A 13,479-nucleotide genomic window follows, 5' to 3' on the forward strand; every position below is an offset into this window, starting at 1 on the left:
TTGTGAATTGATGAGTTCTTGGGAGAATAGTAAATGGGTTTGATAAAGAGGATTATATAAACTATGCTAGAGTTTTGGATTGTTGACTTCGAGATTGTTATAATGATATGGGTGATGGAGAATGATGTTAATTACATCTAATTGAGATTGTAGAATCACCTAGAAGTAATAGAATGGGAATTGGGTGAAGAAACACCATTAATGGAGATTGTGGAGCTTTATGCCCACTAAGTGTTTGATAAAATGCTTAGATGACCAAAGCATGAATATTATTGCTAATATAGAATCCCTTTGGCTTGTATTGATATAGATCAAAGTTGAAAGGGGCGACGAACATTGTATTTCGCTCAAAGGCTGGAATTAAGGTATGTGAGGCTAACTATCTACGTTAGGGAATGTTCATGATTCTCCTACGCCTCATTCTTCATACTTGTCGATTGACTCGTAATACGGTTTAGCCCTCGGTTTTATGATATGTTGAACCGTTATCTTAGGGTTGCGATTCTAATTCGTTCATGGTTATCAATTTGAATATCATGAACTCAAAGACGTAATCTTTATAGACTTATGTATTGTTACCACATGAGTCTCACTAGAAATTCAAGATTGAAACAACGGTGTTTTCTACTACCAGATGTCTATCAAAGATTGTTCACACGTAATTCTCGGTCTTATTAATTAACCATAATTATACATATGTGATTTTGCTCCGAGGGCGCAAAATATCTTGTGTATACACATGGCCGAGCCATTTCGACGCACTAAAGGCCGAGGCCAAGGCGTGCATTTATTATTGGGCAAGGCCCCACATATACAAACACGATTAAGAGATGATTCGTACACAGTAGGTGGAGTATTCATAACTCTACTTCGCTATTGCTATTGAAGCGATTTGATTTCGAAGATTTTATTGCTTCGCTGTTTTACATACCAAAAGACAATTCAAAATGTGTCGATGTCCCTTTTATCCGTTGGGGGCCCACCGCATCTCGTGACTAACATTAGACACTCGGCCTAAGGGAGTGCACGGCTATTAGCCCCAAATTCCTTCGGCGTTGTCGATTATGTCCGCTTATAGACTCTATTATTGCGCACTCAACTTCATAGACAGGGAGATATTTATTATGTTAGCCTTGTTGTCGTTCGATTGTTTGGTTTAGCCATGTTGGCTACTTTCGTATATGTTGCATTGTCTAAGTATTTCCGCATTATGATATTTCGGTGAGACTTTTAGTTAATCGGCATGTGTTAGTTTTATTTTATAAATTAGTTATGTTTTGATATCACATGTTGAGAGATCCCTTCTCGGTCACACAAACGGTTCGATTACATCCGAGCCCGGAGTTCGGGCGTGACGATTGGCGGATCAACACTTTATCAAGGAAACCTTGAAGACAAAATAGTTCAATAGCCATTTGTAAAATTAGAAGATCAGTGGGTGGACCTCCTTATGAAGGCAGCATCAAGCAAGGTTTTCTACAGCTCATTAGACAAATTGGGCATTGAAGACATCTATGCATCAACTTGAGGGAGGATGTCGGCATGAGCTGTAATAGAAGATTTTGTGCAGCGATTATAGGGATCCCTTCTTATTTGTTTCCAGCTATGAAATTCAAGTATCATAGCCTAAACTTAGGTACAGTAATTAATTACATTAAAGCACAATGTCGATGAGATAAAGAAAGTTAAATAGCAGGGATAAAGAAAAATTCCTTAAACATACTGGAAATAAAGTTACACTAAAACAAAACGATGACTGCTATCCAACTGAGATTTTTTTGTTTTCTGCCCGAACACAAATGCGGAAGGTATCTGCAAAAAAAAAAGGCCAAATGTGGATGAGATAAAAAATGTTTCATAGCAAAGGCAAAGAAAAATTTCTTAAACATACTGGAAATGAGGTTCTACTAAAACAAAACGATGACTGTGATCCAACTGAGAGATTTTGTTGTTTATTTGCCCGAAAACAATACAGAAAGTATCTGCAAAAGGAAAAAAAAGAAGGCCAAAAGTGGATGAGATAAAGAAAGTTACATGTCAAATGTGAACAAATTTTTGAACATATTATGCATGGGAAACAGGACAACAATGATATTGGTTGTGCGAATGAAGTCTCATATTGATAGTTGAAAAAGAAGAAGCTACATATAAGCTCTTCCAAAGGAGACAATATCACACCAGTATCTTTGCGTTGTTTGAGGCCAACAAATAACTCCTACCAAGCTGAGAGATCTAAGTCTTTTCTTTTATTTGGTCACCAAAAACAAATGTGGTTAACTATTTCAAATCTTGAAGGAGAAGCTCATTAAGTGTTGAATGATTCGATTTTTAAAGTGGACCGAAATTCAGTGAATGGTAAGTTTGTGTGCCAAAGTACAAGGTATTAAGGACTGCACCTCAATCCTATTCTCTAGCTGAAGAAAGTAGACTCATACATTATCATACAACTTTTATAGCACTGCCCACTATAATAGAATGAAGTTCAAGCTATGGTTTACCCTTTTTGTTGGAATCAAATATCACAACGGTTCCCCGAATGAAACAGTGAGATCAGAGACGAGCTAGATTTTTAGTTTATGGGTTCTGAACTATAATTTTTTTTTGCTTACTAGGTTCTGAATAGATTACTTGCCCATAGCACATATTAGACAAATTTTTTAATACAGTACAGGGTTTGAGCAAAGTTATCCATAGCTACTTCACTAGCTCCGCCCGTGAGAGAAAGTAAAGAAGACTTTTCAATCTTGTGGTATTAAACTAAAAATACGTGGAATGTACCAAAATGTCCTTTAATCTTGTGTTTTTAAACATACCATGTGGAAGTTGGAATTAAAGAGTTACAAAAAAAAAAAAAAAAAAAAAAAAAAAAGGATGCATTCTTTTTTAAACGAACTAAAAAGGAAAGTAAGACAGACAAACTGAAACGGAGAGAGGAACAAATAAAAGGTATAAATCCATAACTTTATGTGAGTCATATTCTCCATAACTAGAAGAAAACAAAGTAATGAGATAGATACAGATGTGCTAACCTTTTGAAGAGTTCTGTCACCAGTAGTAAAGGAAGCAAGAGACTTGGTTTTGGTCAATGGAGAGATGCACTAAATGATGAGATTGCTGGATGGCTACTTCATCTCTGTTCAAATCCTTTTTGTAGACAAATGAGTCAACAGTTCTGTTAATTATAATTTTAGTCAACTCTAATTTGTTTGACTTCGTCCACTCTCCTCCTTCATCCAAGTGAACCTCACATGCAGGAGGACAGTTTGACTTTGTGATCCAAGAGAACCTCACTTGGCATGGGGGACAAAGAGAATCAGTATGTTATTATATTTGTTCATACATCATCAAATGACTTCATTTAATGAGATCATTAATGAAGTGTGAACGAATATTATAACATGCAACCATTTCTGGAATTTCAGAAAGAGTTAAGCTCAGTTTATCTATAATCACAATAATTGTTTGATCTGCTCTTTTAGAAGTATTTAGTGGGTAGGTCCGATTTTATCTTGGTACTGTCTGAAATTTGCTTCACCTTGCCCTTTGTTGCACTTTTGATCCACGCCTTTACCGCACAAAATTGGTGGACTCCCGTGTCCAAATTTACTCATCAACTTTTGACTAAAAAAAGCAATTCGGTACACTAAGCTCCAGCTATGTCCGATTAGAGATCTGTTAAATCCAATGGAAAAAGCAAGACGTTTTGAAAAGCTTAAAAAGTGGGCAAAGGTTGCTTAATTTAAGTAGTACACATGTAAATTTGCCCCTGTACACATACTTTAGAATAATTACATTAACTTATTAGGAAAAGCATAAACCTAAATTCGATAGAGTAAGTTTTAACTATTTTAGCCAGCAGAGAATTAAGAGGCAAATTATGGACTAAAAGACTCCAATAACTCCTTTTCCAAATGCGAACAAATCTCGTGGGAAATTTCAAAAGGATAAAAACATTTCCTATTCCAAACCCAGCCATGACTTAAACTTCATACGAGGAGGTGAGAAAGATGGAGCGTGTGAGCAGACTTTATTCCTATTTTCAAAAGTTGTGCGAATAAAATTACTCTTTCTGATAATATACAGTTATAGACTGAATCTAATATTTGTGCATACATTTCTCAACCTTACAGACAAAATATTAGACGGTTGTCTAACATTTAAATAACTTACAAAGTTTTACACCATGGTATAACGTTTTCTTATAAGATTTTCAATCTACTCAAAAGAGATCTTTATACCGTAGTTGAAAAATTCCATAAGCTACAAGAGAAATTTAAAAAAAAAAAAAAAAAAAAAGTTATTTACTAAGCAGTTGTCCCTAACTGGTGAAAATTGTTGGAAAATGACTTATTTCACTTCGAGCTTTGAGCTAGCAACATTTTACACGAAATCAAGTTTATACGATGCAATAAATGTGTGATACATGTGTTTTTTCAAAATTCGGGTGAAGAGTCGGCGTTTACTTTAAAATTTTAAAATAAAAACTTTTTGCAATGTGTGTGTGTATATATATATATATATATATATATATATATGAAAAGGGCCAAATATACCCCTGAACTATCAAAAAGGGTCAAATATACCTTTCGTTATAATTTGGGTCCAAATATATTCTTACCATTATATTATTGGCTCAAATATATCCCTCCACCATTAAAGTTGTCTAAGTTGAAACCCAACCCCACATGGCACTAAAATTTTAACGAGGTGGCAATATGTGGCATGCCACTTCACTAGCCAAACTCAATTTTATGCCACCTCCCTCTCCTTCCATATCATCTTTCACCATTAACATCTAAGTTGAAGATTATTTTCCTTCATCTTTTACACACTGTAATAGCTAAACACAACTATGAAAACACCATAGTCAAACAGCCACCCTATAGTGACCATCTCCATTCGTCTATCCACTCACTGTAAACCACCATTTCTTCACCATAACTGCACCATCAGAGTACCATGTAAATCTCCGTCAAACAAGCTCCAAAATGCTGAGTCGAGTCAACTAGGTGTCCGTCATTAGCTCCATTCGAGAGGTTCTGCTCGAGTTTTGCATTGATTGTGTTTAATGTTTGAGTTTAGTTGCGGATTCATTTTAGCCGTTGTTGTACGAACAGTTGCTTGGAGTTTTTCTCATAAATAAAGTTTGGAAAAGGCATACTTAAAAGTTCATCCTTTTCCTCTGTACTTTGTTGTTCAATAATGCTTTCTTTTTTTCTTGAATGCTTCTATTCTTGGTTTCTCATACTCTCTGTTTGTAAATAAAAATGGCGGGGGAAAAAACAGGAAGTGGACGAGGATGACGATGTTTCTCATACAGGGGAATATATCATGGCAGATGATGTTCTACATCCAGCCATGGAGGAAATTGGAAGCAACCCACTAATGGTGAAAAGATGATATGGAAGGAGAGGGAGGTGGGCTAAAATTGAGTTTGGTCAGTGAAGTGGCATGTCACATATTGCCCACCTCATTAAAATTTTAGTGGCACGTGACCAGATTACAACTAAACCTGTTAAGTTTAAAACGGACCGGACTAGTCAAGAATCGGTTAACAAACCGGCCAAGTTAGAAAAAATGTCACATCAATTGTCCAAAACCTCTTTTTTTTTGTTTTGTTTTTTGTATAGTATATATATATATATTATAGTATTTATTAGTATATTGTAGGTATATTTATATATGTTATATAAGTTTATAAGTAAAGTTTATGTATTTTTGACTAACGGGCTAACGACAAGTCGGCAATACGGCATATACGTGTATGTGTGTGTGTATATATATATATATATATATATATATATATATATATATATATATATATATATTAAGTTATATGCTTAAGTTATATACATATACCGAAAATATAGTAAGAATATACTTATATATATATCAATATACTAGGTTATATATATATATATATATATATATATATATATATATATATATATATAAATATATATATATATGTTTAAGTATACTATATATACTTATAACTTATATATTATAACTTAAGTTATTTATAGCTTAATTTTTTTCTAAGTTTATAAATTTGTATGTATATATATATATATATATATATGTATATATATAAAACCTAGTATATTGATATATATAAGTATATTCTTACTATATTTTCGGTATATGTAGTATAACTTAAGCATATAACTTAATAGAAAAACACTTTGTATTGCTTTAGATAATGTTATAATTGCCGGACTAATTTCCAACAAAGTGAAAGCGGCTAGAATTGCAAATCCACCAAAGCTACTTCGGATTGTTGCAAAATCACCAACTCAACAATATTATAATTGCAAAATTAATAATTGAAACTATAATAAGACTTTATAATATTTATTTGAAAGAAATTTAATTCTTTCAAAGTAACTATAATTGAGAGATTGAGATTTGATAGAAAGAGAAAGTGAATTGGTGTGGATTAAAATGGAAATGGAGAGGGGTTTAGGGTGGGGGAGGGGGTGGGGGAGGGGGGAATGGGTTTGGGACCATTTGGCAACGGCCATTTTTTGCAAATGGATCTCAATTAAAAAAAAAAATTAAATCGATCGGAGAAGTCCAAAAAAATCAAGTGATTACTCGGTTAACGATTCGGTTTTCCCTCCGTCGGTTTGAACCGGTTAAAAGATTGACGGGTTTAGTTACAACTTGGACAACTTTAACGGTGAAGGGTATATTTGAGTCAATAATATAACTGTAGGGGCATATTTGGACTCAAAAAATAACGAAGGGTATATTTGACCCTTTTTCGATAGTTCAAGGGTATATATTATACTAAAAGTGGGAAATTTCTACTTTCAAATTTGAATTACGATTTTGCCCCTGCAATTCTATTAATGATTAACAAATCTGTGCATCTTTTTTTCTTCATTTTTTATTTTTTCACTAATTCTTTCCATTTCAATTAAATATAGAAGTCCAAAAGTCCATAATCATTTTGAACATCTCATAAAAGAGAAGTCCAAGTGATTACTCTTACTCCCTCCGTCCCAAAAAGATTGTCCTCTTTTGACTGGGCACAAAGTTTAAGAAATAAAAGAAGATTTTTGAAATGTGTGGTCCAAAATAAGCATAAATATTTGTGTGGCTGTAAATCATCTCATAAAGTTAAATTGTTTCTAAATATAGAAAGGTGACGATCTTTTTGGAACAGACTAAAAAGGAAAGGAGGACAATCTTTTTGGGACAGATGGAGTATTACAATCGTTAAAGATAATAAAAAATGAAAAGTTATATTAATTGAATTTAAGACAAATGTGGGACCCATTCACATGCTTAGCTTTAAGTTGTAAGACGATAGTTAATAAATTCAGAAGTAATTGCAGAGTTAAGGCTGAGCATCCTCTAAACTCTAAAGCATGACCATAGTTAATAAATTCAGAAGTAATTGAAATTTATTACAATACTTGAAAGTACAAATAAATGCCACGTAAAAGTAAAAACTCAACATACTATCCAAACTTCTCTTCGTGAATATGAAAACCGAAGAACTTGAAGAGTTATACGTAATTAATGAAACAATAAAAACGAATTGATTCTTCCATTAACCAAGATTCTCTTCTTTAATCTTAAACCGAAGAATTTGTAAAGTTGCAATTGATAAAACTATATATATATATATATACCAAATTCATCTACAATATTACAAAGTATTTTTAGATGGTTATTCTTCCATTAAGTCTTTTCAAGCTGTCGGTATTGAGGTCTATATTGATATCAGAATTATGAGATCAATCTACATGTTTATGATATACGGATATTCATTCCTTTTGGAGTTTATCTTATTAACAACAAGCTGCATTATAAGTATACGTCTCTATGCACTCACTACTCTACTATACTATATCCTGGAGTGCCTCTATTTTGGGGAAGGTTCATCCCACTATCTTGTCTATAAATATTAGTAGTTTGCTTTTTAATCAATACGTTTCCTTTCTTGTATATTATTGTTAATACTTAATATTACTTTATAAGCGATCACTTTCTTATATGAAAATCAGTCATGTTGAAATTTGTGAATGAATATCCTAAGAGAGGCTGGAGAAGAAAGAAGCATCGAAAAAGAAGAAGAACAACAACAAGAAAAGAAAAAACCCATAATTGATCAGAAAGTGTTACTAATGCTCTGCATCTTCATTACATTTTGAAAATTATTTTATTTGTTTTTGTCAAGGAAAAGAATTCATTGTTTTCTCTGCTATTTTCTTTTTCCACTTAATTTAAGTTAAAATAACAAATTCCTTTTGAGTGTACTTGACGCCGTAAAACTATGGTGGCTGCCTTTAATTTGGTGAATTTCAAATTTGGTCAATAAAGAGGTCTGTTGTATTATAGCTTCAGCAAGAGTTAAAAGAGTGTAGTATTTTTCTCATTTGTGTAATAAGCTTATGGTAATGACACACTTGGTCAAATATTTTCAGATAAATGACAATTATATAAGCAATTAATATGATTTGTTTAGGTGCGTGTCAGAAAGTAATTCCTTAAATTTCTGTCAATTATGTTCAATTGGAAATTACATTTATCATGTGTTAGCAATTATATATCGTTCCACATACATTGTTCTAATGAGTCTACACAAACTGACATGAAACAAACATACAACACACGTGTCCAGGACAATTATGTATATGTACACACAAACTGTTTAACAATCGCACATTGAACAAAGGGGACTTTCCAAACTCCGCAATATTCTCTGTAACATGCATTTCTACTTTGTATCTTAATGCCACAAATAAAAGGTGTGAATGTGACAAGTTTGAAAACTTTGTCCTACTCAGACCCCTCAGAAAAAGAAACAGCAGAAATCTAAATAAAATAAAAAGTAGCCAAATGAAGAAAAAAAAACTCTGAAATGGATGCATATCTTCTTGGACAATGTTACAATCTAATTTGTTTGACTTCGTCCACTCTCCTCGTTCATCCAAGTGAACCTCACATGCAGGAGGACAGTTTGACTTTGTGATCCAAGAGAACCTCACTTGGCATGGGGGACAAAGAGAATCAGTATGTTATTATATTTGTTCATACATCATCAAATGACCTCATTCAATGAGATCATTAATGAAGTGTGAACGAATATTATAACATGCAACCATTTCTGGAATTTCAGAAAGAGTTAAGCTCAGTTTATCTATAATCACAATAATTGTTTGATCTGCTCTTTTAGAAGTATTTAGTGGGTAGGTCCGATTTTATCTTGGTACTGTCTGAAATTTGCTTCACCTTGCCCTTTGTTGCACTTTTGATCCACGCCTTTACCGCACAAAATTGGTGGACTCCCGTGTGCAAATTTACTCAATCCAATGGAAAAAGCAAGACGTTTTGAAAAGCTTAAAAAGTGGGCAAAGGTTGCTTAATTTAAGTAGTACATATGTAAATTTGCCCCTGTACACATACTTTAGAATAATTACATTAACTTATTAGGAAAAGCATAAACCTAAATTCGATAGAGTAAGTTTTAACTATTTTAGCCAGCGGAGAATTAAGAGGCAAATTATGGACTAAAAGACTCCAATAACTCCTTTTCCAAATGCGAGCAAATCTCGTGGGAAATTTCAAAAGGATAAAAACATTTCCTATTCCAAACCCAGCCATGACTTAAATTTCATACGAGGAGGTGAGAAAGATGGAGCGTGTGAGCAGCAGTGTTTTAAAAGGCGTTTTCGGGGCGAGCTTTGGGGCGGGGCGTATCAAAAATGCCCCCGGGCGATGGGTCGGGGCGAAAGTCCCAAAAGGCGAACGCCCAGCAATTCGGGGCGTACGCCCGGGCATTTGGGGCGAGTGTTTTTTGTTGGGCCGTGTTGGGGCGTAAGCCCAGAAAACTTCTTCAAACTAAAACGAAATTTGTTAAATAAGTCCTTAGTATAATGCCCGAATTCTCAAAAGTCAATATGTAATTACTCAAATATTTTAAAAAGGAACTGAAACATTAAATTTAAAAGTTAGACCTTTTTTTATTGCTAGAATGCCTAATATATGTTCTTTTCCAATTATTTATTTATCTTGTCTTCTACTATCTCAAAAAAGTAACGAGCAGTCACTTGTACTTGTAAGTAGCGTATAATAGATTGTTCTAATTAGTTTTTTTGTGGGGGTGGAGCATATATATAATAGATTGTTCTAATTAGTTTTTTTTTTTTTTAGGATGGAGCATATATATATATATATATATATATATATATATATATATCACTTATTTATAGTTTTCTTCAATTTTTTACGCTATTTCACCTATTTAAAAGTATTTATAATTATATCATTTTATAAAATACTAAAAATTAAAATCCCATGGGGCTTACGCCCCGTGCCTCGGGGCTTACGCCTCACTGAGGCAGACGTAAAACGCCCTGCCTTACGCCCTCGCCTTTTAAAACACTGGTGAGCAGACTTTATTCCTATTTTCAAAAGTTGTGCGAATAAAATTACTCTTTCTAATAATATAGAGTTATAGACTGAATCTAATATTTGTGCATACATTTCTCAACCTTATAGACAAAATATTAGACGGTCGTCTAACATTTAAATAAATTACAAAGTTTTACACCATGGTATAACGTTTTCTTATAAGATTTTCAATCTACTCAAAAGAGATCTTTATACCGTAGTCTAAAAATTCCACAAGCTAACAAGAGAAATTTAAAATAAAATAAAAAGTTATTTACTAAGCAGTTGTCCCTAACTGGTGAAAATTGTTGGAAAATGACTTATTTCACTTCGAGCTTTGAGCTAGCAACATGTTTACACGAAATCAAATTTATACGATGCAATAAATGTGTGATACATGTGTCTTTTCAAAATTCGGGTGAAGAGTCGGCGTTTACTTTAAAATTTTAAAATAAAAACTTTTTGCAATATATTACTATATGTAATAAGGGGCAATCAAAAGTTTTTGTCGTCCTTAGTTGAAATTCAACCAAGGCTCAGCAACCACAAGGCATCCTCTTTCAAATTTGCCCCTGCTTTAATTCTTTATTACTTCAATCTATTATAGAATGTTAGTGCAAAAATCAAAGCACCCTCAGGTCCTTTGTGATAATACCTAGGCACTTAGTCCAATTTTTACAGGTGACGTCATATATGTACTATAATAACTTCTTCATATGGTGATTGTGCTACACACGTGGTTATTGCTAATTAATTTTGCACTCCTAAGTCCATTCCTCCGTGACATCTGTAATTGGTTATTGTTAGTAACTATTTATGAATCTTTTTTGCACTTTACTTCCTCCGCTTCATATTATATGATAATTTTAGTATGGGGGTAATTTTACAAAGAGCGCATTGTTATAAAGTTGGTTATTCGTTATAAGTGAAATCTTGTTATAGAGAAGTAAAATATAATATTAAAAATCGATTTAAAAAAAACTTGTTTGTTATAGAGATGTTATTATATACGGATGTCGTTATAGTAGAGATACGATTGTATTTAATCAAGGCTACTTAGTGAAAACACTTCTTCCTTTTTAGGGATATAAGTGATTTCTTAAGGGTGTGTCCAAGCTAAAACACCATATAATATGGACCGAAGAAGATATTAGATTGCCCTTTACGCTATTTGTCATTATAAGTTTTGGCAAAATTTAGGCAACTTTGGAGCCACTTTTATATTTCCAACTGGAGCATTTATTAGATTTTACTAATTATTCTCCGTCGTTTCAATTTATGTGGTGCTTTTCGTTTCACAATAGTCAATTTGACTAAACTTTGAAGTTAAATTGAATTAGATCAACTTAATATTTTAAAATTGATATTTTGATAATTAAAAACTAACAAAATGTAATAAAAATTGAAATTTACTCGAGAATTATTATTTTTAAGCGTTTAAACTATATATGAAGGCAAAATTGATTCTTGAGATTCATTTAATGTTAGTTTCTTTCTTAATTTCATCTAAATTACTAAGCTTAAATCACCACATTTAACTAGCATAAACTCTTACCACATGAAATATCACGAGTGAAATTAAAGCATAAATGCAAGAAAAAAAGAATTTATTTCCATAAATAAAGAGATCACATGTTCACACATTCAGAAAAATACCAATATTTTCAATTTATAATTTTCACCAAGTTGTAATTATTTTACATAATTTAAATCACATTGCGTTAAAAAATGTCGAGTTACTTGTTTCCCTTTCGGATTTGCTAATTCTCCTATAATCTTTTGGTTAAAATTTATTTAATTAGCCGACTAAGAAACTTTGATAAGAGTTTGGGCCCGGGCTTAGCACGGGCCTCGTGTAACTAGTATATATATATATATATATGAAAAGGGCCACATATACCCTGAACTATCAAAAAGGGTCAAATATACCCTTCGTTATAATTTGGATCCAAATATATTCCTACCGTTATATTATTGGCTCAAATATATCCCTCCACCGTCAAAGTTGTTCAAGTTGAAACCCAACCCCACATGGCACTAAAATTTTAATGAGGTGGATGATATGGCGTCATGTATTCACCAACTCGATTTTCTGCCACCTCCCTCTCCTTCCATATCATCTTTCACCGTTAACCTCCAAGAAGAAGATTATTTTCCTTCATCTTTTACGCACTGTAATAGCTAAACACAACTATGAAAACACCATAGTCAAACAGCCACCCTATAGTGACCATCTCCATTCGTCTATCCACTCACTGTAAACCACCATTTCTTCACCATAACTGCACCATCAGAGTACTATGTAAATCTCCGTCAAACAAGCTCTAAAATGCTGAGTCGAGTCAACTAGGTGTCCGTCAGTAGCTCCATTCGAGAGTTTCTGCTCGAGTTTTGCATTGATTGTGGTCAATGTTTGAGTTTAGTAGCGGATTCATTTTAGCCGTTGTTGTACGAACAGTTGCTTGGAGTTTTTCTCATAAATAAAGTTTGGAAAAGGCATACTTAAAGGTTCATCCTTTTCCTCTGTACTTTGTTGTTCAATAATGCTTTCTTTTTTTTCTTGAATGCTTCTATTCTTGGTTTCTCATACTCTCTGTTTGTAAATAAAAATGGCGGGGTGGACGAGGATGACGATGTTTCTCATACAGGGGAATATATCATGGCAGATGATGTTCTACATCCAGCCATGGAGGAAATTGGAAGCAACCCACTAACAGTGAAAAGATGATATGGAAGGAGAGGGAGGGGCTAAAAATTGAGTTTGGTCGATGAAGTGGCATGCCCGTGCCCACCTCATTAAAATTTTAATGTCACGTGGGATTGGGTTACTGGCTGGAACGGTTTTAACGGTGAAGGTATATTTGAGCGATAATATATATTGTAGGGGGCGTAATTTGAACAAAATATAACGAAGGGTATGTTGGCCTTTTCGATAGTTCAGGGGTATATATTATACTAAAAGTGGGAAATTTCTACTTTCAAATTTAAATTACGATTTTGCCCCTGCAATTTTATTAATGATTAACAAATCTGTGCATCTTTTTTCTTCATTTTTATTTTTTCACTAATTCT

General features: G+C 33.2%; 1 protein-coding gene across 1 annotated transcript in view; it reads right to left on the bottom strand.

The window, feature by feature from the left end:
- The window catches only part of LOC132049176 (probable mediator of RNA polymerase II transcription subunit 26b), a 90,593-nt gene that overhangs the window by 70,921 nt on the left and 6,193 nt on the right, over window positions 1-13,479 (bottom strand). The window lies entirely within an intron of this gene.

Source organism: Lycium ferocissimum, chromosome 3 (genome assembly GCF_029784015.1).
Source record: "Lycium ferocissimum isolate CSIRO_LF1 chromosome 3, AGI_CSIRO_Lferr_CH_V1, whole genome shotgun sequence".
Classification (NCBI taxonomy): Eukaryota; Viridiplantae; Streptophyta; class Magnoliopsida; order Solanales; family Solanaceae; genus Lycium; species Lycium ferocissimum.